At 38.4% G+C, this 26,014-nt stretch overlaps 1 long non-coding RNA gene across 2 annotated transcripts in view; it reads left to right on the top strand.

Annotated features, from left to right (window-relative positions):
• LOC132623707 (uncharacterized) overlaps positions 1-24,082 on the top strand; it is a 36,059-nt gene extending 11,977 nt beyond the window's left edge. For both annotated transcript variants that reach the window (XR_009576344.1, XR_009576345.1), the window contains exons 3-4: positions 23,051-23,098; positions 23,829-24,082. This is a non-coding gene — a long non-coding RNA (uncharacterized LOC132623707). The remainder of the gene's footprint in view (positions 1-23,050; positions 23,099-23,828) is intronic.
• Positions 24,083-26,014: the final 1,932 nt, after the last annotated feature.

Here is a 26,014-nt window from a genome sequence, read left to right as displayed (position 1 = left end):
ATCATTTATGACAACAGAAAAACAACCTGGTACCGAAAACTGATCCTCATGGATTCAGAGATAAGGAAAACATCAGAACGTGCAAAGTATGAAAAAATGAGCTAAATCAAGAACCACAGAAGAATCTGAAAGAGAAAGAAGTCAACTCAAACAAAGAATTAAGACCTTCAAACAACCAAATCAAACATCATTTTTTTAAGACCAGTCAAGAAAAAGGAGCCTGGAAAGAAACGCTGTTAAACTCACAGAAAACTGAGTTAGCCAGTAGCAAAACATTCACAGGGAAAACTCAATCCAAACCTAGTTATTACTGGGGTTATTCCTCATCTATGTTCAAACTCAGACACAGAACCATATAAGTAGTTTAAACAGATCAAACCATTCAGCAGTGCATTCCTCAAATTATGCTAGACACATGATTGAATATTTAATCAAAACAGACATACATTCTTGATATACTCATGATAATGTTGCGATCTAAAATAACCTCTAGGCTCCACACATGTTCAATTTACACAATGGTAAGAAACAGGACCAGAGCATGCTATGCCTGCTTCACAAAAAGGGGATTCATGCCATTCTGGATTTTCAAACAAGTATTCAAACCAACAGTGCCATTTACTTTAAAATAAAGCAATCTGAATCGCATATTTATACATGTTGGGATACCACTTAGTGTTGTGCAGAAAAGGATCACATAAGGGAACAAATGACCATTCCTCACATACGAAAGCATGTTTTATTTCAAATGTGCCATGAATTATCCAGATAGACAGGTATAGAAGTGACCTTAATCAGTAGATAGAGAGAGAACAGGGGCGGGGCGGGGAAGCGGCGGAGGTAATGAGGAAGTGAAGGGGAAACCCTAAAAAGGGTTTCCCTTATTTGGATGAAAGAATGGATCGGACCCGGTCCATTTGTGGACCGGGTCAAATTTTAGACTGGGTATTAAAAGGATGGACTAGTGAATTAAAACATGGACTGGTCTAAAAATTGAGATAAAAAATATGGTCTAGTCCAAAAAATATTAGGAGTTAATCGGACTTTGATTTGGGGTCCGGTAAGTCAAAATACGGACCGAGTGCAAGAAATAGTTTGGCTTCTAAATTTGCATAAGAGGCCCATTTTGATTAACGATGTACTAAGGGTGCCAGAATATCACCTAATACGGAAATATGTAATTATAAAAGATCCGGATAATAAAATTATATGATGTTGCAATGACCGTGCAATAATATTTAATAACAAACGCTATCATTAAATTGTGCGAAATAAATGCGATGTGTATGCGCCAGTTGGCAGAACGTTGAGAAATGCAAGTTTCAATAATACTAAATAATAGCAGCAAATAAATAGCGGTAATAATACTGCTAATAATGATAACAATAATGATAATGGTAATAATGATAATGCTGATGACAAATGGTGATAAAAACAATAAATAATAATAGTAAATAACAAATATTGATAATTAAAAAATGATAATAATTAATAAAGCTAATAAAGATGATAGTAATTAATAATAAACGATAAATAACAATTATTGCAAATAACAAAATGATAATGAATTAATAATAATAATAACAATATTAGGGGTAATAATAAAATAATAATGATGATAATAATAAGAGAAATAATGATGATAATAATAATAATAAATAACAATTATTGGTAAAACAATGATAATAATTAATAATAAAAATAACGATGATAATCATAATTGATAACAAAAATAACGCTGATAATAATGATTAGTAATTAATAATAATAATAATAATAATAATAATAATAATAATAATAAATAAATAACAATAATAATAATAATAATGAGAATTAGTAATAATAATATTTTAAGGATAATAGTAATAATTAATAATAATAATAAAACGATAATAATGATAATAATAATAATAACAATAGCTGCAGTGGAATAATACAACGTGGGTGTTAATGAAAGACTAATAATTATAAAAATACATATTTTTTATTTTATTTTATTTATTTATTTATTTATTATTTTTTTATTATTATTTTTTTTTTAACATGCCAGAAGTATAAATAGGTGTTTCGGAGGAGAGGCGGGACAAAATTGGGTGTCAACAACTTGTCCCTCTTTGCCTGATAATGATGAAAGAATTTTCGGGCAAAGACGTTGACTTAGTAGCCTATTTTGTCTCGGCTAGAGGATTATGAAGGACTAAGGGTAAAGAAAATTACGGCCGAACTCTGGTCTCTGAATCGCCTACATATCTCGGTTTGCACGAGAATCAGGCCGTGTGTAGTTCTGGGAAGACTATGACACCTATGACTGGCGACTCACGATTTGATGCGATCTTCGCAAAAAAATATTGTCCCAGTGTCGAATTATGATGACACTGGGTATTGTGATAGAACCCTGAAAATTGATTGTGCTGGAATGTGAACGGGAAATTTGAATTTGAAGCCGAGTGTTCGAGGTAGATCTTAGACCCTTGTCGAGAAGTTTGCTTGTCCTTCCCGACGTATTGCCCCAGTTCGCTGCCGAAGAAATAGTTCCACGCTGCGCTAAAAGCTCCTGCGAAACTAAAAACTAGATAAAAATAGTCAGTAAGAATAAATATTGAAATACAGCGATGCAAGCGCGGTGCAATACTGCTGCGAGCATATGCAGGGCATCAACAAAATAATAATAAAACAAGGCAGGTGCGGTGCAATGTCTTTATGCGGAGATTTAGAAAGGCGGTGCATGGCTCACGTGATATACGAAAGAGATGCAAGGGCGGTGCTCGGCTTTATGCAGAAAATTAAAAGGGCGGTGCATGGCCCAAGCAATATATAAAAGCGATGCAAAGGGCGGTGTACGGCTTTATGCATAAAATTTAAAGGTGGTGCTCAGTCTTATGCGGAAGTTTGAAAGGGCGGTTTATGGCCTAGGCAATATATGAAAGCGATGCAAAGGGCGGTGCACAACCCATGCATCATATGAAATGCGGTGCACAACTTTATGCAGAAATTTAAAAGGGCGGTGCATGGCTTTATGCAGAAAATTAAAAGGGCGGTGCATGGCTTTATGCAGAAAATTAAAAGGGCGGTGCATGGCACAGGCAATATATGGAAACGATGCAAAGGGCGGTGCACAGCCTTATGCAGAGACTTAAAAGGGCGGTGCATGGCCCAGGCAATATATGGAAGCGATGCAGAGGGCGGTGCACAACCCATGCATCATATGAAAGGCGGTGCACAGCCTTATGCAGAGATTTAAAAGGGCGGTGCATGGCCCGGGCAATATATGAAAGCGATGCAAAGGGCGGTGCACAGCCTTATGCAGAGACTTAAAAGGGCGGTGCATGGCCCAGGCAATATATGGAAGCGATGCAGAGGGCGGTGCACAACCCATGCATCATATGAAAGGCGGTGCACAACCTTATGCAGAGATTTAAAAGGGCGGTGCATGGCCCGGGCAATATATGAAAGCGATGCAAAGGGTGGTGCACAACCCATGCATCATATAAAAGGCGGTGCACAGCCTTAAATGTCCTATTAAAGGCGGACGAGCCTAAAATGTCCAATTAAAGGCGGACGAGCCTAAAATGTCCAATTAAAGGCGGACTAGCCTAAAATGTCCAATTAAAGGCGGACGATCCTAAAATGTCCAATTAAAGGCGGACGAGCCTAAAATGTCCAATTAAAGGCGGACGAGCCTAAAATGTCCAATTAAAGGCGGACGAGCCTAAAATGTCCAATTAAAGGCGGACGAGCCTAAAATGTCCAATTAAAGGCGGACGAGCCTAAAATGTCGGTGCTTTTGCGAACAATGATGTTGTGTCTTTGCAGGGCATTTGAAGGTGATAATGTAATGCAGGTGCGATGCGATGCGGCTGCGCATACACAGGGGCATTTGAAAATAATAAAGCCATGCAAGTGCGGTGCAATGCGGGCAATGATGCAGTGCTTTCATAGGGTATTTAGTGCATATGCAACGCTTTGGTTCGCGTTGACTCTGAAGATTTGGTTCTCGACGCTTTATGCTTCCAACTTTGTCTGGACTTGTAAACTCCGCCTATTTCTGAGTCTTGGCTAACTGGGACTGTGACGCACTGTGAAGAGCGTCCTTTTCCAAAGTTTCCTTTTGCCTGATGACTCTGTTGGCCATATACTCCTTCATTTTTCTCGATATCGCTTGCGATGATGCCCTAAAAAATTTTGTCCCAGTTTTGGCGCGGGAGGATGTTGGGCTGCGATGACGCCTTTAAAATTTGTCCCAGTTTCTGGCACGGAAGGATATTGAGCTTTTCGCAGACGACGAATCCCACTGAGGGAATCGGGTCGAGCGCAGTTCAGGTTACAAAGCAGAATGAAATTGAGATGGAAAGCGGCGCTCGACTTTATGCAAAAGCATCAAGAGGGCGGTGCTAAGACCATGCGACAGATAGAAGGCGGCGCTTAGCCTTTGCAGAAATTTCAAAGGGGCGGCGCACATCCCATGCAACATATAAAAGGCGGTGCTCAGCCTTAAACGTCCTATTAAAGGCGGACTAGCCTAAAACGTCCAATTAAAGGCGGACTAGCCTAAATGTCCAATTAAAGGCGGACGAGCCTAAATGTCCAATTAAATGCGGACGAGCCTAAAGTGTCCTATTAAAGGCGGACTAGCCTATAATGTCCCATTAAAGGCGGACGGGCCTAAATATCCAATTAAAGGTGGACGGACCTATAATGTCCCATTAAAGGCGGACGGGCCTAAAATGCGGTGCTTTTGCGAACAATGGTGTTGTGCCTTTGCAGGGCATTTGAAAGTGATAATGTAATGCGGGTGCGGTGCGATGCGGGGCATTTGCAAATAATAAAGCAATGCTAGTGCAGTGCAAATGCTTTATGCAGGAATTTCAAGGGGGCTGTGCTCAGCCTTATGCGAAAAATTCAAAGGGCGGTGCACAGCCCATACAACGCATAAAGGCGGAATGAGCCCGAAATGACCTGCTTGATTTATGGTTACCAAAATTAGTGCGGAGCGAAGAGCCTTTGCGATGCTTGATTCATATACGGTGAGACGTGTCTCGACGCAGTGCGTAATTTGCGGCAACAAATATTCATGATACAATGCCGAAGATTTGGGGACTTTCTACCCTGCCAAAATTTGCAACTAAAAGGTTCCTGCACTCAAAGAAATTTGTAAGTTTTCAAAATTAATTAGTATCAAGTTGACTTTGCCCTTTGTTGTATCTGAATCTTGCAATTGCCGATTTGATACTGTGCGATGTCCTTCAAGAATAGCTAAAATATGTCCCTGCATTACTCAAAGAAAATTTTGTTAGTGTAAAATAACATGGTTGCCTTGCATTGAACACCAAAGCTTTGGCGTTGAATCTGCATTTCTTGAGGTGATGGCATTGCAACAATCTGGTGACGCTGATATATTGTTCGAGATTTCGATTCATGTTTTTTTGTCGAATAATGATAGGCCATTTGCAAAGCTGCCCCAGTGTTGCTTTATGGGGAGGATGGAATTTTCACTATATTAAGACCGTGTCCGAGAATGGACTGCCTACTTATCCCGAAGGAATCAGGTCGAAAGTAGTTCATAACAAGCTTTAGCAAAAATTACAAGAAGGAAAGCCGATGGGTGGAGAATGCTAGTGACGGTAGATCCTTTCAATCGTCTTACTTAGTTCCACGCTTCCTTTTCAAATGTCTCGGTGCCAATTTTGACAGATCACCGGTAACAATAATTGCATTTGCAACTGAAGGGCCATCATTGTCGCACAATTTATTTTGTTGCACACTTATCTTATCCTTTTCGATCATGTTCTGGATCTTATGCTTAAGGGCCGGGCAATTTTCTGTGTCATGACCTGGAATATTAGAGTGGTAAGCACAACTCTTGGACCAATCAAAATCTGGCGGTAGGCTTTTAGGGATCCATCCTTTCTTTGGCTTCAGGAGTCCCTTGGCTTTCATTTTCTCAAATATGCTGGTTAACGACTCTTCAAGAGGAGTAAAAGTGCGGAGTTTTGCGTGCTCTGACCGTCGTAAGCTAGACTGTGCTGGATCGGGTTGATATTGAATGCCTCGTTGATGAAGGTATATATGATCACGCGAACATTGATAGTTCTGCCGTGATTGCGGCTGATGTGTAGACCTGATAGCTGAGTCGGTTTCTCTGTTTTTGCCTTGCAAATTGTTGAATGTCTCGACTTGAAAAGTTGCTTGTACTGATGAACTGTCAACAATTCTTCCTGCTCGAATGCCCGCTTCTACTTGCTTTCCAATTTGAATTAGATCAGCAAAGCCGCGCAACCGCGCACATAACAACTTTTCATAATATATGCCCTTTTGTATTTGGATGAAAGTTGAAATCAACTCATTCTCAGGCAACGGAGGACGTATTTTTGAAGCTTCCAATCTCCATCGGATGGCATATTCCTGAAAAGACTCATGTGGCATCCTTTCTATCTCAAGCATATCATACAGATTTGGACTAACCCCGATGTTAAATTTGAAATGTTCTACAAAGTCGCGGGCCATGTCCTCCCATGTGCACCATTTGCGAAAGTCTTGTTCTGTGTACCAATCTAACGCCAACCCTGATAGGCTCAGAATGAACAATTTCATTCTTATGGCTTCATCTTGTCCAATTCCCATTAATCTGCTACAATAGTCCTTCAAGTGCGTAATAGGATTTCCTCTGCCATTAAAGGTGTTGAATTTTGGCACTTTGAATCCTGGCGGCAACTCAACATTTGGAAGTATGCACAAACTTTCATATCTTAAGCTTTGGACATTTCTTGCCCGCATCTCTTCTTCGACAATTCTCCTCAAATTGTGAAGCTCTCTATCCGAGTCATTCTGATTGATTGCGTTCGCTTCATTTCTCAATCTCTTGTGTGGGTATACCGCTAGCTGATTTTGCTGGTTTTCTGTGAAGGGCGCTGCAAGTGCAGGCTTTTGGACATTAGGTATCAATGTGGCTTGCAAAGCTTCTGGTTTAATAGAGTATCTTGGCGGTATATTTGTAGGAGCTGGGTGAGGAGAAATAGTGAAAGAAATGTTTTGGGTAGAGCTGGAAGCTGAACTTGTGTTAGGAAGAAGGCTGAGGGTATTTCCCAAATTGACCAACACGCTTCTTTGTACTACATTCTTCTCGCTATCTTCATTTTGCGCTTGCACCAACCCCACACCGGTGTTGAAGGACTCAAATCTTTTTGCCATTGTATCTCGTCCTTAATGCAGATTCGCAGCCAAAACAATGTTCAATGCCAGATAACCCGTAAAAGAATGACACAAGAAGCTCTAGAATTTGCAGTTTGACGGTATCGTGACAGGCTGAATTGATGGCACGTAATCCTGATTTGATTCGTCTTTAATCTCGTCAACCTTCAAAAACAGGTGTATAAAATTATTTTGATAAAAAATAAATTAAAAGATAAGGTTGAAATCAAAGCCGCATGGCTTTTGAGGCGAGGCCACAATGGCCCTGATTGATAGACCTGATTGTTGATCTCGCGATTTTAAGTTCCTGCATTCAAAGAAAATTATTAGTTTGGGAGGGGGAAGTTGATTCGTGTTGACTCGAAGCTTGACTTTGTTGGCGCCCCATTCATCCTGTTTGTTTGGATCTTGCGGCCTCCGTTTAAAGCCTCGGTAGATGAACAGTAGTGAAACAATTGAAAGAAAGTCTTCCATTTGAAAAATATATACGTAAGTGTATGTATGTAAGGGAAGATATATATGAAAATATATGTATACAAGTTGTAAGATATTCCTGCTAACTTTCGATTGCGACACTTCCGAGAACTTTGAAAGGTCATTTGTGTGTACTATTCTTGTCTAGTAGCCTTAATAGTGTCGATGTCCAACTTTTCTCTGGTCTAATCTTCCAAAATATGCCCCAGTTTTGATTCTGGAGGGTATACTAAACCTATGATATGTTGTGACCGAACCTTGTATAGGTTGTCTACGTATCCACCAAGGAATCAGGTCTGAACGTACTTCGTGACGCATAAGATATTTTGGATTTTTGTTATAAAGCAACCGAACCCTACGTGGGCTACCTACGTATCCCACCATGGGAATCAGGTCAGCGTAGTTCGGAACATGTGAATGGCAAAAATTCTAACCTAGTATGACCGAGTCCCTATGTGGGCTGCCTACGTATCCACCGAGGAATCAGGTCAAGCGTAGTTCGTAACTAAAGGAAAGGTTGCAAACTAGGTTGTCTAACCTAATGGCGTACCTTGATTTCTTCTTGAATTTCCAGCTTTTAGGCTTAGGTTGTCACCTATCGGCTATTTCAATTTCTCGAGTGGAATCTTGTCTTGTCCCCTAGTTTCTTTGTTACTCTCTCAGGATTTGTCTATTCGTTCATGTCACAATCGTAGAGTTGGCCGATTTGATAAGTGAAGTAGAAAATAGATGATTAAGGAAAATCAGAAATGCATTTATAGTTTTGCAATTTAAACTTCCACGAGGTGAAGCAAAACAAACAAAATTTTAGGTACGGTTCAAGCATCAATAAAAGAAAACAAGTTCACTACATGTTCATGCCACCAAGGCTCCTGGCGAATCAGGGACGGAGTACAAGTCCAGTTCTTCAGAGTCCCTCCTGGTTCTGTACCCTGAATGGTTGGTGTCTCAGTAGTTGTTGCAGCCATCTTCACTGGCACTTGTTTTCGGATCATCCCCACAGGCGCAACGAACGTTGATGACACGCCTCTCTCCATCTTTTCCAATTGGCGTAACAGCCTCCTTCCGATTCTTAACTTTTCGATAATTATCATGTTCACGTTGGCGTTTTCGTGAGTAGGAAAAGGGATGGCGATCCATATCGAGTTGAGCTCCAGTGAGCTGGATTGTTCCTTCCTTAATCAAGGCTTCGATTTTGCTTTTGAAGCCATAGCAATCCTCAGTGGCATGCCCCGGAACTCCAGAATGATATGCGCAATGCTTGGAACTATCAAACCATTTTGGGATAGGATTGAGAATTTTCCCTTCAATAGGTTGTACCACGCCTGCCGCTTTCAGTCTTTCAAATAGCTGAGACAAAGGTTCAGCGAACTGAGTGTAATCACGGGTGTTTTTTATGACAGGGTTTGAACGGGCTCTATGTGTGGTATGTGGTCGATTTCGGTGGGTGGAAATTTGGGCAAATTGGTATGGACGTAAGTTTTGATATTGAGGTGCTCGGGGTTGGTAGTAATTTGGTCGAGTACTATAGACAGGGTAAGGGAATAGTGGAGCTTGGTAGGGTTCAACGTAATGGTAAGGGTAGAAAGATTGTTGTGGATGGCCAAAGTATGTAAGGACTTGGTTTGGTGGGTTTAGAGGAGTAATTGTAGGTGGTGGGTTAGTGTTGGTGGGTAAAGCAATGTAAGGAGTATTACCTAGTGATTGATTTGGTGGATTTGCGGAGGTGATTGGAGGTAAGTTGTTGTTGGTAGGTGCATTGTTTTGTGGAGGAAGATGTTCTGGAACTAAAGGTTCAAGTGATGGAAAATGAGGCGGGTTTGGTGCGACACTCCTAGGTGGACTTTGGAGTGTAATGGATAAGTTGGTCATGTTTCTAACCCGATTTAGCTCTCCACGTAGATCCTCAATCTCTTGAGTCAGGCGGGCGATATGTTCATCCCGTTGAATAGTAGTTCCGTGTTCAAAAATCTCGGGAGGGTCATTAGAAACCATTATGCTTTCCGGGCTAGTTGAAATAGATGCGGCTGGACCAGACGTAATATTTGCTTTTCCTTGAACAACCCAGCTGCGTTGAGGTAACGATGATGTCTTTGACCTTATGATGTAAGGATGGTCAGCCATTGAGTGTCAACACGAATCAACTTTTTTTTTTTTTGGGAATAAGATAAAAGAAACATAAAGTATAAATGATGTTAGTCTCGTGAACATATCTAGGTAAAGTCATGAACATGTAAAGTCAAGTAAGACGCGTAGCAAATAATTCATCAAATAAAGTCAAACAAATTGTCAAACAAGTATATCAAACAATAACGCGTCCTAATATGCATGTGACCTCTTTGTGCCAGAGGTAGGCCTATCGTCGTTTGAAGGGTAAAGTGTGCCATAATATGTCATCCCGTTGCTTTGATTAATTAAACAGATTCTATTTCTCAAATAGAGTACAAGATAATGCAATATTTATTACATGTTAAATGAATACAACATAAAGTGTTTCCTAATTTAAGTAAAGTAAATACAGTTTCCTATGTCTAACTTCTAGCTCCATTTGTGCTGTCTTTGATCTTCATCATTCGTTGTACTCCAATGCAAATCCATACCTGTCATAGAAATATTAATCATGCCCTCCCTCCTAAAGTTTAATTAATTAGAGCAAATAGTCAATATTTAGGCACAATTATTCTTCAAACATGCACATAAAGTATGATTGGTGTCACTCGGGGTCGCGAACCCGCTTGGACGTTTTGGGTAAAGTCATCTAATGAATTTAATACACCAAGGGTATTAAACCTCCTAAGTCATGAAATGTATGCTCTTAATAAAAGGTGTTGGTTTAGCTCTATCTTAGGCTGACTAAGAGTTGGCTTCCTATGACACAAGGTTCCCCCAAGCGGACAACTTGGGAGTGGAAAGTCCGTGGCCGTCAACTGCACCGCTGATCGACTAAATCCACTAGACCAATCCAACTAAAGGGGTAATTTAGTAGTGCACGGGCGCAAACTGCGAAGCCGCTTTAAGTGTGTGAATATGTGTGAGTTTTCCAGGAATGGAAGAAATATGAGAGGAATGCCAATTTAAGGAAAGCAATAACATACATATTACATAGAAAATTTACATAATAAAACAATCACTTAAAAGAACATAATAAGAAAAAAAAAAAAAAAAGCAACAATAAAGGCAAAAAAATAAAGAAAACAACCAAACATCCAACAAATTTAATTATTAACCTAAGTTGTTATGGTTAAGAACCTAAAAGTCCCCAGCGGAGTCGCCAAGCTGTCGCACCCCATTTTAACCGGAGTTGAAGCGGAGTACAACATATTGGAGATTCCTAAATATGCTTTGTTTATTTTAAGGAGTCGCCACCTAATTGATTTTTACGGTGAATTAGGACACCTAATTATTAACTAAGGTAAAGTTAACTAAACCTCCATTAATCGTCTGCTTAATCAGTGTGATTCTAGGTAAGGGTCCTATATCATTCTAAAGGGAAGGGGTTAGGCATCCTTTAGAATCCGTTAACTACGGTTATCCAGCCAAACTTAGGTTAATTAATCAATGTTGGATATAGTATTTAAATTTTAAGAAAATAGCTTGTGCAAATAAGACTTGTAAAAAACATAACAATTTGTGCAAAAGAAGATTTTAAATGTCATTTTATAAAAAAAAAGACTTCAAATAATAATACTATTTTAAATAAGACTAATATTAGTATAAAGGAGATTTTAAAATGCTATTTAAATAAGGCTTAAAACTGCTAATGTCTTAGGTGAAAGTATAATAATAGGATTGGCAAAAGATGATGATTTGCATATAAAATAAAACGCAGGTTTGTGCGACATTTTAGTAAATATCTGAGGCAAACTAAACGATGAAGTATTAGTTGATCCTGTACTTTAGAAGTATAAATGAAATACGAAACAGCTAACGAGTTTCTTTACCCTTTTGTTATCTTTTGTTAACCGAGCTTAATTAAGATTAGATCAACTTATAATACCTAAATTCATATATTTAGGTCTATGATACGTTAAATCCCTATTGCGATAAAGGGGTGGAAAGTAATCCTCCGGCTCAAGGCATTTGTTCTCATTATCGGAAGTTTATGATTCTAATATTAGTAGATATTATAAATGGTGTAAATAATTTGAGATGAATATTAAAGATAATGTAAATAACTTAAGATAGATATTATAGATAATATAAGTAAATAAAATGGAGCCTACTGAGTTATCTATTTAATTTCTCTTTAATTAACTACCCATTATACTAAACTAACCCACCAATTTACCAGAATTCACAAGTTATGAAGACAAATAAAGGCACAAAATAAATAAAAGGGGACCAAATAATGTCAAATGGGCCAGCCCGTTTTGAGACTGCTGCTGGTCTTTTTTTTTTCTTATATTTGGGCTTTGACCCAAAACTCCACTTTTATTTCTTTGGCAGCGGGCAGAGGGGGGAAATGATATTCCGTAGGGCCTTGAGCCCAACATCAAATGCGGAAGACGAGTCCCTCGGACCCGTATGCGAATGTCATGCATAAAATAAAAGGAAATGGATTAGTATGGGTCTAGATGATTAATAATTCAAAAATGCAAAATCCATAATTCAAAGAAAGAGATTTTAAATACTATCACATAACAAATAGAAAACTAAATTGGATCAGGCTATCCACACACAAGTATATCCATATACGAGTATCTCCTTATACGAAATCAGATTGATGCGTATTCCATGTTTTGGACGAAAGGAAGTCGTAACGGATCCAGCAAAAAAAAAAGCAACATATGTACCCAATAAATCTCAAGACACACGTAGTATGCATAGACTCAATTAAACAAACGTTGCGGAGTTATTTCGAAACATGGACATAAACACACATGGGCAAAGTATGCAAGCAGGCCTTATCAACATGCTAACTAGTGCAAAGGAGGTTATTGGGAGGGTTCGTATGACTAAACAACCGCCAAAACACATAAAAGATTTTTTACATTTTTTTTTGAAGAAACAGAGTCATCAAGGAGTATGCGAAGAGGTCTGGGTTCAGCTTTAAACTAGTAAGCATGCTTCAAATATAAACTTTAGTTTGATAGTAACCTAAATCGGAGAAGAGGTTAAATATATCAGCCAAGCTAAGATAAAAAGAAAAGAACTGAAATGTGCGTCCTTAGTTTAAAACTGAACTAAACTCCCAGTTGAATTTGAAGGAAACAGCCTACTGACACAGAACCAAACGCACCCTTGATCTATTGAATTTTGCTCGACTCAAATATGAAGGAAATGAAGAAGATGAACAGCAAGAACAAAGGGATCATTTATGACAACAGAAAAACAACCTGGTACCGAAAACTGATCCTCATGGATTCAGAGATAAGGAAAACATCAGAACGTGCAAAGTATGAAAAAATGAGCTAAATCAAGAACCACAGAAGAATCTGAAAGAGAAAGAAGTCAACTCAAACAAAGAATTAAGACCTTCAAACAACCAAATCAAACATCATTTTTTTAAGACCAGTCAAGAAAAAGGAGCCTGGAAAGAAACGCTGTTAAACTCACAGAAAACTGAGTTAGCCAGTAGCAAAACATTCACAGGGAAAACTCAATCCAAACCTAGTTATTACTGGGGTTATTCCTCATCTATGTTCAAACTCAGACACAGAACCATATAAGTAGTTTAAACAGATCAAACCATTCAGCAGTGCATTTCTCAAATTATGCTAGACACATGATTGAATATTTAATCAAAACAGACATACATTCTTGATATACTCATGATAATGTTGCGATCTAAAATAACCTCTAGGCTCCACACATGTTCAATTTACACAATGGTAAGAAACAGGACCAGAGCATGCTATGCCTGCTTCACAAAAAGGGGATTTATGCCATTCTGGATTTTCAAACAAGTATTCAAACCAACAGTGCCATTTACTTTAAAATAAAGCAATCTGAATCGCATATTTATACATGTTGGGATACCACTTAGTGTTGTGCAGAAAAGGATCACATAAGGGAACAAATGACCATTCCTCACATACGAAAGCATGTTTTATTTCAAATGTGCCATGAATTATCCAGATAGACAGGTATAGAAGTGACCTTAATCAGTAGATAGAAATGAACTAAGCACTTAAAAATACCTATAGTGAATTGTAGACCATGAACCATTCCAATACACGGAGAAACAACATGAGAATATTCTTTGGGGAATGAAACGCATTTAATCAGTATGTTGGATCATTTACTCAACCTACTGAATCTCGACTAAACAAGACCCAGCTGACAATAGTCGAGAATTAGATGCTCTTAAACATGATTAAACTTTGCAAATGGTGAGAACACAATTAAACCTAACTAAATTTAACGTACACAATCCTGGTTGAAACAAGCAAAACAATTTAATTACACCAAATTTTTTGAATAAACAAACAGAGTCAGAGTTTAAACACAAAATACAAATAGAAATAGAAGTAAACAATTTATCTTACAGTTGACACAAAAAGAAACTAATCATAATTTGTGCAGAACCGAAATAAAAGAAAATATAAAGGAAAATTACCTTTTGCAGGCGCAGCGAAATGGGTGCGGGGCTTCGATATCTACTCGAACACAATCGAATCCAAACTTGCGATGCTCGGATTCGCAACAAACACCAAGGCAAACGATGAATTGATTCGGTATTTTACTGATAACAAACAAGATTAAACTGCCAATAGAACGTATTTTAGGGATTTTTGCGACTGGAAGCTTTGATTTTTTTTAGGGGGAGGGGGTTTCTGCGATTCAATAAAGGTCTCAGTTCTTGGGGGAAAAAAATTGCAACAGATTTTTCGATTCAAAAAACTTCAGGTTCTAGGGGAATTTCATGAAAATCCTATCTCTCCCCCCATTTCTGACTTGGGAAAACATTATTTATAACCTCAATCTTAGGTTTGAACTAGGGTTTTCGTCCGAAAAGGAAGAGAGAGAGGAGCGTGGGGGGACAATATGAAGTGGGGGACAGCAGGGAACAGGGCGTAGTGGGGGAGAGGAGAGGTATGGGCGAAAAATGGAGGGAGAAGAGAGAGAACAGGGGCGGGGCGGGGAAGCGGCGGAGGTAATGAGGAAGTGAAGGGGAAACCCTAAAAAGGGTTTCCCTTATTTGGATGAAAGAATGGATCGGACCCGGTCCATTTGTGGACCGGGTCAAATTTTAGACTGGGTATTAAAAGGATGGACTAGTGAATTAAAACATGGACTGGTCTAAAAATTGAGATAAAAAATATGGTCTAGTCCAAAAAATATTAGGAGTTAATCGGACTTTGATTTGGGGTCCGGTAAGTCAAAATACGGACCGAGTGCAAGAAATAGTTTGGCTTCTAAATTTGCATAAGAGGCCCATTTTGATTAACGATGTACTAAGGGTGCCAGAATATCACCTAATACGGAAATATGTAATTATAAAAGATCCGGATAATAAAATTATATGATGTTGCAATGACCGTGCAATAATATTTAATAACAAACGCTATCATTAAATTGTGCGAAATAAATGCGATGTGTATGCGCCAGTTGGCAGAACGTTGAGAAATGCAAGTTTCAATAATACTAAATAATAGCAGCAAATAAATAGCGGTAATAATACTGCTAATAATGATAACAATAATGATAATGGTAATAATGATAATGCTGATGACAAATGGTGATAAAAACAATAAATAATAATAGTAAATAACAAATATTGATAATTAAAAAATGATAATAATTAATAAAGCTAATAAAGATGATAGTAATTAATAATAAACGATAAATAACAATTATTGCAAATAACAAAATGATAATGAATTAATAATAATAATAACAATAATGTGGGGTAATAATAAAATAATAATGATGATAATAATAAGAGAAATAATGATGATAATAATAATAATAAATAACAATTATTGGTAAAACAATGATAATAATTAATAATAAAAATAACGATGATAATCATAATTGATAGCAAAAATAACGCTGATAATAATGATTAGTAATTAATAATAATAATAATAATAATAATAAATAAATAACAATAATAATAATAATAATGAGAATTAGTAATAATAATATTTTAAGGATAATAGTAATAATTAATAATAATAATAAAACGATAATAATGATAATAATAATAATAACAATAGCTGCAGTGGAATAATACAACGTGGGAGTTAATGAAAGACTAATAATTATAAAAATACATATTTTTTTTTATTTTATTTATTTATTTATTTATTATTATTTTTTATTTTTATTTTTATTTTAACATGCCAGAAGTATAAATAGGTGTTTCGGAGGAGAGGCGGGACAAAATTGGGTGTCAACACTTCGGGCATGCTTTGTTTAGATCCTTATAATCAACGCACATTCGAAATTTATTACCTTTTTTCGGTACCACTACTACGTTAGCTAGCCAGTCTGGGTACTTTACCTCCCGAATAGAGCCTATTTTTAAAAGCTTCGTTACCTCATCCTTTTCGAAGGCGTGTTTCACCTCTACCATAGGCCTTCTCTTCTGCTTTACCGGGGGAAACCTCCCGTCTAAGCTGAGCTTGTGAGTTGTTACTTCCGGCGGCACACCTGTCATATGTATATGGGACCATGCGAAGCAATCAGCATTAGCTCGAAAAAAATTAATTAACTTGTTCCTGAGCTCCGAGGTTAACCCTATATCCAGGTATACCTTTTTGTCCGGTAGATAATCGAACAAGGTGATTTGCTCCAACTCCTCTACTGTTGACTTGGTTGCATCCAAATCATCTGGCAAGACGAATGATCTGGGTACACCAAAATCATCCTCTTCATATCCTGGATCCAACCCCGTGTGCTTTAGTTGCTATTTGGTGTCCTTTCCTCCGGTTGAATCTTCTTCCTTTTGATCCGATGTTTTGGGCTGAGGTGTTGCTTCCTCAACCGCGAACATTTCCCTTGCAGCGGGCTATTCACCTCGGATGGTTTTTATCCCCTTCGGGGTCGGGAATTTCAGCAGCTGATGTAATCTCGACGGCACGACCCTCATGCTATGTATCCAAGGTCTACCTAGCAATGCATTATATTTCATCTCCTTCGATTACATAGAACACCGTTTGCTGGATAGTGCCATCAATGTTAACCGGCAAAGAGATCTCCCCCTTCGTGGTTTCGCTCGCCATGTTGAACCCGCTGAGCACCCGGGCTACCGGTACGATCTGATCGAGTAGCCTTAGCTGTTCGACCACTCTCCACCGGATGATGTTGGCCGAGCTACCTGGGTCAATCAAAATACGTTTAACTTGTGTTTTAAAAATAAGTATAGAGATTACCAATGCATCATTGTGCGGTTGAATGATGCCTTCTGCATCCTCGTTGCTGAAAGAGATGGAACCCTCGGGTAAGTAATCCCGGCTGCGCTTCTCACACACAATAGAAACCTTCGTCCGTTTCATCACCGGCCCTCATGGGGTATCAGTACCCCCGATTATCATGTTGATTATATGCTGAGGTTCTACTGGTTTGGCCCATTTATGAGACTCCCTTTCCTTGTAGTGACCTTTGGCTCGTTCACTTAGCAATTCTCGGAGATGGCCATTCTTCAGTAACCGAGCCACCTCCTCTCTTAGCTGGCGACAATCCTCAGTTCTGTGTCCATGGGTTCCATGATATTCACACATCACGCTCGGGTCCCATTGGCCCGGGTCTGACCTTAGTGGTCTCGGCCATCTTACATCTGCGATACGGACGTGTTAACTGATTTACTCCATACGGTCTCGAAATGTCATATATATGTTATTCTTATACTCATATAATATAACCTTCATCCCTAGTCCTTGTATAACTTTATTCTCCCTTGAGATCATACTAAGCCGTCTACAGTCTTGGTAACACGAAAGTTTTCAGGGTGTAAAATCCTTCTCCCTTTAGAAACATTCGTCATCGAATGTTTAAACTAGTCTTGTACTCTGTCCTTGATCCCATTCTTTGGCACATCCCCTTATCAAATCATTCTTCCCGTTAAAATATCGCATTTAATCATACTATCGCCATAACAGGTCTCCATTAGTTATTTACTCGCTCTTTCCTACGCTTACTTCTGTCCTTCCCAAAACCTTGTCGTCCATTCCCTAAATTTTAACCTGTTTAAATCCGCTCATACCCTTCATATCCTTCTACCGAATTTACTAACATACTAGGTTTACAAACCTTTCTCTACTCCCGTAGCTAATCTCTTTGTTCTTGAAACTCATAAGTCGGAAAACATGCTTCTGAAGAAATCACTAACATACCTGGATACCGAACCACAACGCTTCTGGCCTCTTAACTGAGGTCTGAACCAATTATGACCTCATGTACTCTAATAGCTCTTATCTTTATGACATTCTTTAACTCAACCTTAACATATAATCAATTCCATAATCCTTTCTATAAATCATTTCTTTTGAGTTAGTCATGAAAACCTTCTCTTTATGTTAAGCCACAGCAGAACTCATTTGTCGACTTTTCCTGAATCCCCCAATAGACCTTGTTCCTACAAAACCTCGAATGTAACCCATTTTATTCCTTCGGACAACTAATCATCTTCCTCATAATCATTCTCCATGCACACCAAGACCATCTTAAAACTCCCTTGCATTCCCTTCTATTTTCTTGTCATATCCTTCCCATTTAGGAGACATTAAGTTTCTCACTAAAATATCATTCAATTTCTTTTCTTCCTCACGAGTTATTTTCAATCCTTGTGCTCGTACTCGAACTTACTTGTTCCCCCCCCCCCCCCCCCCCCCTTAAAGGTTTTACCTTATGGCGTTGTATTCTATTGCCATTCTCAATCGAAATTTATGGGGATACTCGAAATAGTGATGTGCCCAATTATCTGTCCAGCCGGAACAGTACTTTTTATTCCAATAACTAATGCCCAATGTCCACTTGTAGTGTCATCTTCATCTTATCATTCCATATCATTTTGTCCCATACTTTCCCATTAATCAATTTGTAGCAATCATAGACATATAATCTTCGTGATCTCCTAAATCTTTGGTCCTTGTCCTTCTTTGGTCCTTATCCTTAAATTTTAGGAAAATTTAAGCAGAGTGTCCCTTATATTTCTTAATATCCCAGACCTCCACGCAGCCCAAAAAATACATACAATGCCTCACAGGGAAAATATATACATACTTAGCACACCTTAGCCATACAGGGCTCTCAATATCGAATAGAAATGCAAAGATAACGAAACTTACCGCTTGCATCACAACTCGTAATATACCTGAACCTTTATCGATCGTCCTTTTATACTTCCCTAGTCACTTCCTCTTCCATTCATTAGCTATACATTTCAATCATACTTGCAATATCTTTACCATATCTGACTTATAATCCTTTTTACCAATACTTACCTCTGTGCTGATTCCTTCAACTTCTATTTTCCCTGTAATCCCAATATCATCATTCACTTCCTTCGTCAATGCCATTCTTCCGCTGAAATCAAGGGTCAGTGCAAGGAATTTCATTTCCTATGACTTGGCTCTCATCGTACGATCTTAGATATGAAAGAAGGGTAACCATCCTAAATGCCCTGTAGCCTCCTGTTTATAAATGTGGCGCACAACACACCACAAACAAGACTCTACTGGACACGACTTTGCAGACAACCCCTAGGACGAACTGCTCTGATACCACTTCTGTCACGACCCAAACTGGAGGGCCGCAACTAACACCCAAGACCCTACTCAGCTGAGTGCCATACTACTATTCCATCCATGAGTCACAACTTTTTCTGAACCTTTAATCTATGAAATGACGCTTCCATCAGGTGAAAACAAAACACATCGACCTATATGATCGCTTTACACCACTGTCGACATCTCAACGCACTATCCACAGGACACTGTCTGCAAAGGTCTCTAACATACACGAGATACGATAAAATAAGTACTCTGACTCAGCAACACTTCGAACTGAGATGGAGCTCACCAATCCAGCTGATAGCCTAGGAACATCCTATAGCTAATGTCTTCTACTTATCTGTATACACCTGCGTGGCATGAAACGCAGTTCCCCTAGGAAAAGGGACGTCAGTACGAATAATGTACTGAGTATGTAAGGGATGAATAACAATATAAGGTAGATATGAAAGGTAACATGGAATAAGAGAGAGAACTTGTACATCTTAAAATCATACACAAGCACCTCTCTCTCTCTCTCTCTCTCTATATATATATATATATATATAGGCACATAATGTAAGTATTAGTGTTGCAGAACGGGCAACCTGATCCATAATTGTTAGTGCTATGGAACGTGCAGCCCGATCCAAAAGTATATCATTTTGCCTCGGAACGAACGACCCGAACCATAATTAGCATATGTTAGTGCCGAGGAACGTACGGACCGATCCATATAAGTTAGTACCAAGGAATGTACGGCCCGATCCATATAAGTTAGTGTCGAGGAACGTACAGCCTGATCCATATAAGTTAGTGCCGAGGAACGTACGACCCGATCCATATAAGTTAGTGCCAAGGAACGTACGACCCAATCCATATAAGTTAGTGCTGAGGAACGTACGGCCCGATCCATATAAGTTAGTGCCAAGGAACGTACGACCCGATCCATATATATCATATTCATATACATAATGCAAATAGTATGCATGAAAGCTCATATGAAAGCTACAACTCTATCGGAGTGAAGTTAGGTCAGTAACCTTTGATTCATATTATGGAACAACCATTATCGCTGTATCTTACCTCGAAGGAATAATTCATAAGGTGAGATCAACAACAGTGACTAGAATTGAGAAAATCATGACGTAGCTCAACATCTTCATATCATCGTTGAAATCATAACTTGAGACTTTTAAGCATAAAATCATCATCATAACATTCTCATCTTTAACATCATGAGAAGCTTTATGAATTATGAACTTCTAGCTTTTGAAATCAAGGAGGTTATGGAAACATTTATGGAATCATACCATAGGAATCATGCTTTTGAAAGAAAGGGACGAGCCTTAACATACCTCATTGATCTCCTATGAATTAACACTTATTCTCCCGAACTTGCAAATCTACACTCAAGAGAAATTATACTACCGTTAGACTTATCGTCATATGCCTATCTCAAGTTCTTAAACCAAACTCCTTTAGAATCTGCCAAAAATCGGGCAGCATCTCCCCTGTTTATATGCCTAGCCCGAAATCATAATCCAGCAACCAATAACAATACCAACATCAACAACAATATTATCAACACCAAATATTCCATAAAATATCCCACGTGATGTTTTTCAACATACAACAACAATATACACTTCCTTTCTTCCCATTCAAGGAGTATAATATCATCAACACACCAACAACATTAGAAACCATCTTTATACATGTAAATCAGCCCAGCCACACAGCCACAACATGCTCAAAGCAGTCCACAAACACAACAACTACAACACGACACTTTATGACCTTTCCTCCATAACTATATTCACTTTCAAGACTTGATAAACCTTCAAATCAACTCAAAATAAGAGATAGGATGAATAACATACCTTATACTTGAATAAATTCAGCCACACAAACTTTCTTCAAGACTAAACTTACCACAACATCAAGTAGAAGCAAGAACAATCACCTTTCATGGACTAGTTTGGTGTAATCTTGTTAAATTCTTGATTTAATGGGCTATAAATGTTTGGGGGTTGTGTTGGGAAGTTTCTAGGACTATTGAGAATGTAAAGTGCTGAAAATATGTATTTAATGGGGTATTTATACCCCTCATAAGTCAGTTCCACCGACCTTCTCAAGTGGGACCCGCGGAAGCCATTTGGCAGCTTGGAGTCCTTATCTTAAAATGACCATAATTCTTGATCCCGATATCATATGAGGGCCCACGACCTATGGTTGGAACCTCTTTCAATTATCTAAAACTTTCATTTTTGGTGTCTTTCCAAATTCCAAACTTATAATAGCGTTTTGGCCCTTCTAACTCAGATCATCCAAAAATGTATCCTTTAAATCATCCTTTTGGAGGGCTTATGCCCATATTTGGCTTAAGGGTCTTTCTTAAGATTTGGTCAACATCCCATGTACTACTCATATCACTTTTCATATGTCCTTTATAAAACCCCGACATGTGGGCCCCACCTTAACTTACGACTACGAGGGCTATTCATCAAGTACCGTGATAACTGATTTACTCCATACGGTCTCCAAATGTCATGCATATGTTATTCTTATACTCATATAATATAATATCATCCCTAGTCCTTGTATAACTTTACTCTCCCTTAAGCTCATACTAAGCCGTCTACAGTCTTGGTACACGAAATTTTCCGGGGTGTAACAGATACCCCTATAAGGTTAAGGAAGAAATTAAGTTTGTCGAAACTTTGAAAAAATTTGGCAAAATTCTGGACAGGATTTTCGGTCCAACTTGTGGGACGTATATCTCCTAGATTATGAGAAGTTATGGAATGCATAAAGTATTAAAATTGAAGTTCAGGAAGTTATCTTGCCAATGCAATTTATAGATTGCAAATCTGAGAAATACAGTGAAAGTTATGGTCTATATAAAATTTTACGATTTGAATTACGGACCGTAATTTGAATTACGGCCAGTAATTTGACAGTAATTTGAATTACGGTCAGTAATTTGTGTCCGTAAAAAATTGAGGCGGTGAGTTTCCAGAATGTTATAATTATGATCCCCTCTTCATTTTATTCCATTTTAACATAACCCCAAGTCCTAGAAAGCCCTAGAAACCTCTCCAAACATATTCCAACATATTTCCAAGCCTAAACCAAAGATCAAAGTGAAGATTAAAGTGGTTAGGATTTTCAACTGAGGTCTACACTTGTCTCCTCTACTTGAAGATGCTTGGGTGAGTATTTTTTAAGGTGGAGTAACCTTGGAATTGAAGTGTTCTTAAATTTTGAGGTAAGATTTCATGTTAGTTCCATGCTTATGAGTTTATTTGGTAATTATGTTAAGATTTGAGGAGAGGCAATTGGAGGAAAATTTCAAATATGAATTTGATGATATTTTGAGTTGTAAATTAACTTGATCTTAAATTATTAGTATGTTATGAGTATAATCTTGTTATCAGGGATAATAATGATGATGAGGAAGTGTTGTATACAAGTGTATAAGGGATTGTGTTGAAGTTGTAGTTATGGATTTATTGTGAAAAGAAGTTTTGATTGATTTGAGTCCAATTTGAATATAAATCTCTTGGCTATGGTATTGTTGATGTTGTTTGGGAGTTGTTTTGGAATTTGGCGGGAGTAAGTGATATAGGGTAGATGCTACCCAAAATTCGTTAGCTCACCTAATAGTCTAGTTTGATCTTATAAGCGTTTCAACGACCTAAACTTAGTGTGAATCATCTTGAATGTAGATTTGCAAAATCAAGAGGATAGGCAAGGAGTAGTAAGGAGACAACGAGGTATGTTAAGGCTAACCCTTTCTTCCTTAAGGCATGATTCCTTGCTAGAAACTCATGATTCTCAAGGTTCTTATGATATTATTGATAAATGTTCTTCATGATGATGATGATTCCATTTATAGAGATACCAAAGCTTATAGTTTTTGATGTCATTATGATATTATTGAGCTTCTTCCATGATTATTGATTTTATTCATTGTTGTTGATCTCATCTTACGGTAGTTGTTCTTTCAAGGGAAGGTATAGCGATGATGATGATTCCATAATAAAAATCGGAGGTTTACCGACCTTACGTCACTCCGATAGAGTGGTAACATTTTATTTTGGCGCTCATGCATTATTTATATATATGTATGTATTTTCTCACACCGAGCCGCGTTATAGTGCGCCGAGTACGGCAAGTAGATGTGCACACCACTGCAGTGGGTATGTTATGATGTTACCTTGGACGCGGGATGCCTCAGACGCGGGATGATATGATATATGGATCGGCCTACACGTTCCGCAGCACTAACACTTATATTATATATGTATGTATGAAAATATTTTTTTGAAAAAGCTAAGCAGGCATGACTTCCGGCTTAAGAGGCATTCAGATGTATATGTTATTTCTCTTATCTCATGTTACTTTCCATATATTTTTCTTATGTTGTCATTCATGCCTTACATACTCGGTACATTATTCGTATTGACGTCTTTTTATTTATGGACGCTGCGTTCATGCCCGCAGGTAGACAAGGAGAAGGATAAGACCCCTAGGTTGCTTCATTAGTGATTACACAGTAGTGCTCCATTTGTTCTGGAGCTACAGTACAGCTGGTACTATTCTTTTGTGTATATATGGGCATGGCGGGGTCCTGTCCCGTCCTTATGATTCTATGCACTCCATGTGGAGGCTCGTAGACAGATATATATAGTTAGATGTTCTATAACCTCATCGGTTCATATTTTTGTGTATCATTTTTGGTAGCCTTGTCGGCTTGCGCGTATGGGCATAGTTGATGATATTTATATAGATGTACTTTATCTTTTGGACTCATGCCCTTTAAGACCATGATATTTATGAGTTATCATTTGGGGTCCACCTAGATATGATTATGAGAAGTATGCTAAGAGGTGCTCGGTAGGTTAGCTTTGGGTGCCCGTTATGGTCCTCTGGTTGAGTCGTGACAGATATCTTGGTTTATTCCAAGAGTAGAGAGGAGCATAAGCGTCATTTGAGGATTGTCCTTGGTTTGTTGAGAGAGAAAGAGCTTTATACCAAGTTTTAGAAGTGTGAGTTCTAGCTTAATTCTATGGCGTTCATGGGCCACGTCGTGTCAAAAGACGGGATCATGATTTATCCCTAGAAGATCGAGGATGTTAGAGATTGGGCCAGGCCTACTTTTGTGACCGATATTCGTAGCTTTGTGGGTTTAGCCAGTTACTATCGTCGATTCATGAAGAGGTTTGCTTCTATTTCTTTTCACTTCACCATATTGAGTCACAAAGAGGTTCCCTTTTAGTGGTCCAATGCTTGTGAAGAGAGCTTTCAAAAGCTCAAGACTATATTGACCATCGCTCCGATTTTGGCATTACCCATGGAGGGAAAGGATTTCTTAGTGTTGTCAGATACTCTACCCCAAGGTTCTAGTTAAAAAGGCCGTGCTATATTCTTATGATTTGCGACTCAATTATGCTGAATTTGCTCGACACGTGAGTATTAGCATGACGTTTCTAAATCTTTGTCGAATACCCTGCTGCAATACTAGTCATGTCTTATATGATTTGGTTAATATATAAACCTGAGCATGCCTTAAGATTTGGACCCGTTCGTTGTAGGAGTGGTAAGGATTTTGTAGAATTTTCTATGTTTCACACCAGTAACTTAATTCGGCCTTAAGCGTGTCCGCTACATAATCAATTTATTTGGTTGCATGTGTGTGTATTTAAATAGATATTTAGTCCATAGGATATTTTGCAGCTTGTACGTTCTGTTTTCTTCTAAATTGATTAAACAAAAGAGTTTCTGTTAACTTGGTTTGAACACATGATTTTACATTTCGTTTAAAATCTAAAAATTAGCTATCTCATTTATGTGAATCATTTTTTTAGTTATGCTCTTCACCTAATCCCACGTAATTCTACACTCGGTCAAGACCCAAATTTGTAGACCTCAAAAGGTGCTTAACACATTTCTTTTGAGTTAATTTGAACCCTTACCCGATCTTTGGTTACGAAAACTAGTTTTGAATAGAGTTATTTGCGATCAGTGTAGTAAATGGTGCCCTAACGCACCTTAACTCGTTAGGCGGTGACTATTCTCTTTTAAACCCTCCAAAAGAGTTGTCACGTGTCCTAGCTCGTCTTTCCCAAGGAAAATGGGGCATGACAGCGGGAGCCACGAACAATCACACCAGTAGCGGGCTCGGGCACCTCGTCCCTCGTGATAGTGGCGCGTGTCTTCACCATCTGTGAGAGAATAGAAATGATTAGAAACCAATTCGAAAGTTCCAGATACCAATTTGAATCAAGTTGCACGAAAGAAAGGAAGCATTTGAAATTTCCTAAATGTCCCTTAGCCTCTCACAGAGAAGTATGGAGCTCATCGTACCAATCCGACAGACTCTACTAGACATGCTCTTGTTCTTATCGACTGGGTAACCTAGGGCTCTGATACCAACTTGTCACGTCTCAAATCGGGGAACGCGCGGGCACCTACCCTTTTCCTACCTGGTAAGCGATCCCGTCCCTTAATCACAATTCAATCAACAATAACGTAAACCCAACCATCATAAATATTTAACAAATCTGGAATAGATAAGTAAATAATTGCCGAAATAATACAACAATCCCAAAATCTGGTCTAAGTCGTACAAGAGCCACTACTACAACTATATGTCTGAATATGAATACACTGTCTCAAAAGTGGAATAC

The sequence above is a fragment of the Lycium barbarum genome, chromosome 12 (genome assembly GCF_019175385.1).
Source record: "Lycium barbarum isolate Lr01 chromosome 12, ASM1917538v2, whole genome shotgun sequence".
NCBI lineage: Eukaryota > Viridiplantae > Streptophyta > Magnoliopsida > Solanales > Solanaceae > Lycium > Lycium barbarum.
Note: the sequence above shows the minus strand (reverse complement) of the source record. Positions and strands in the feature narration are given on the sequence as shown.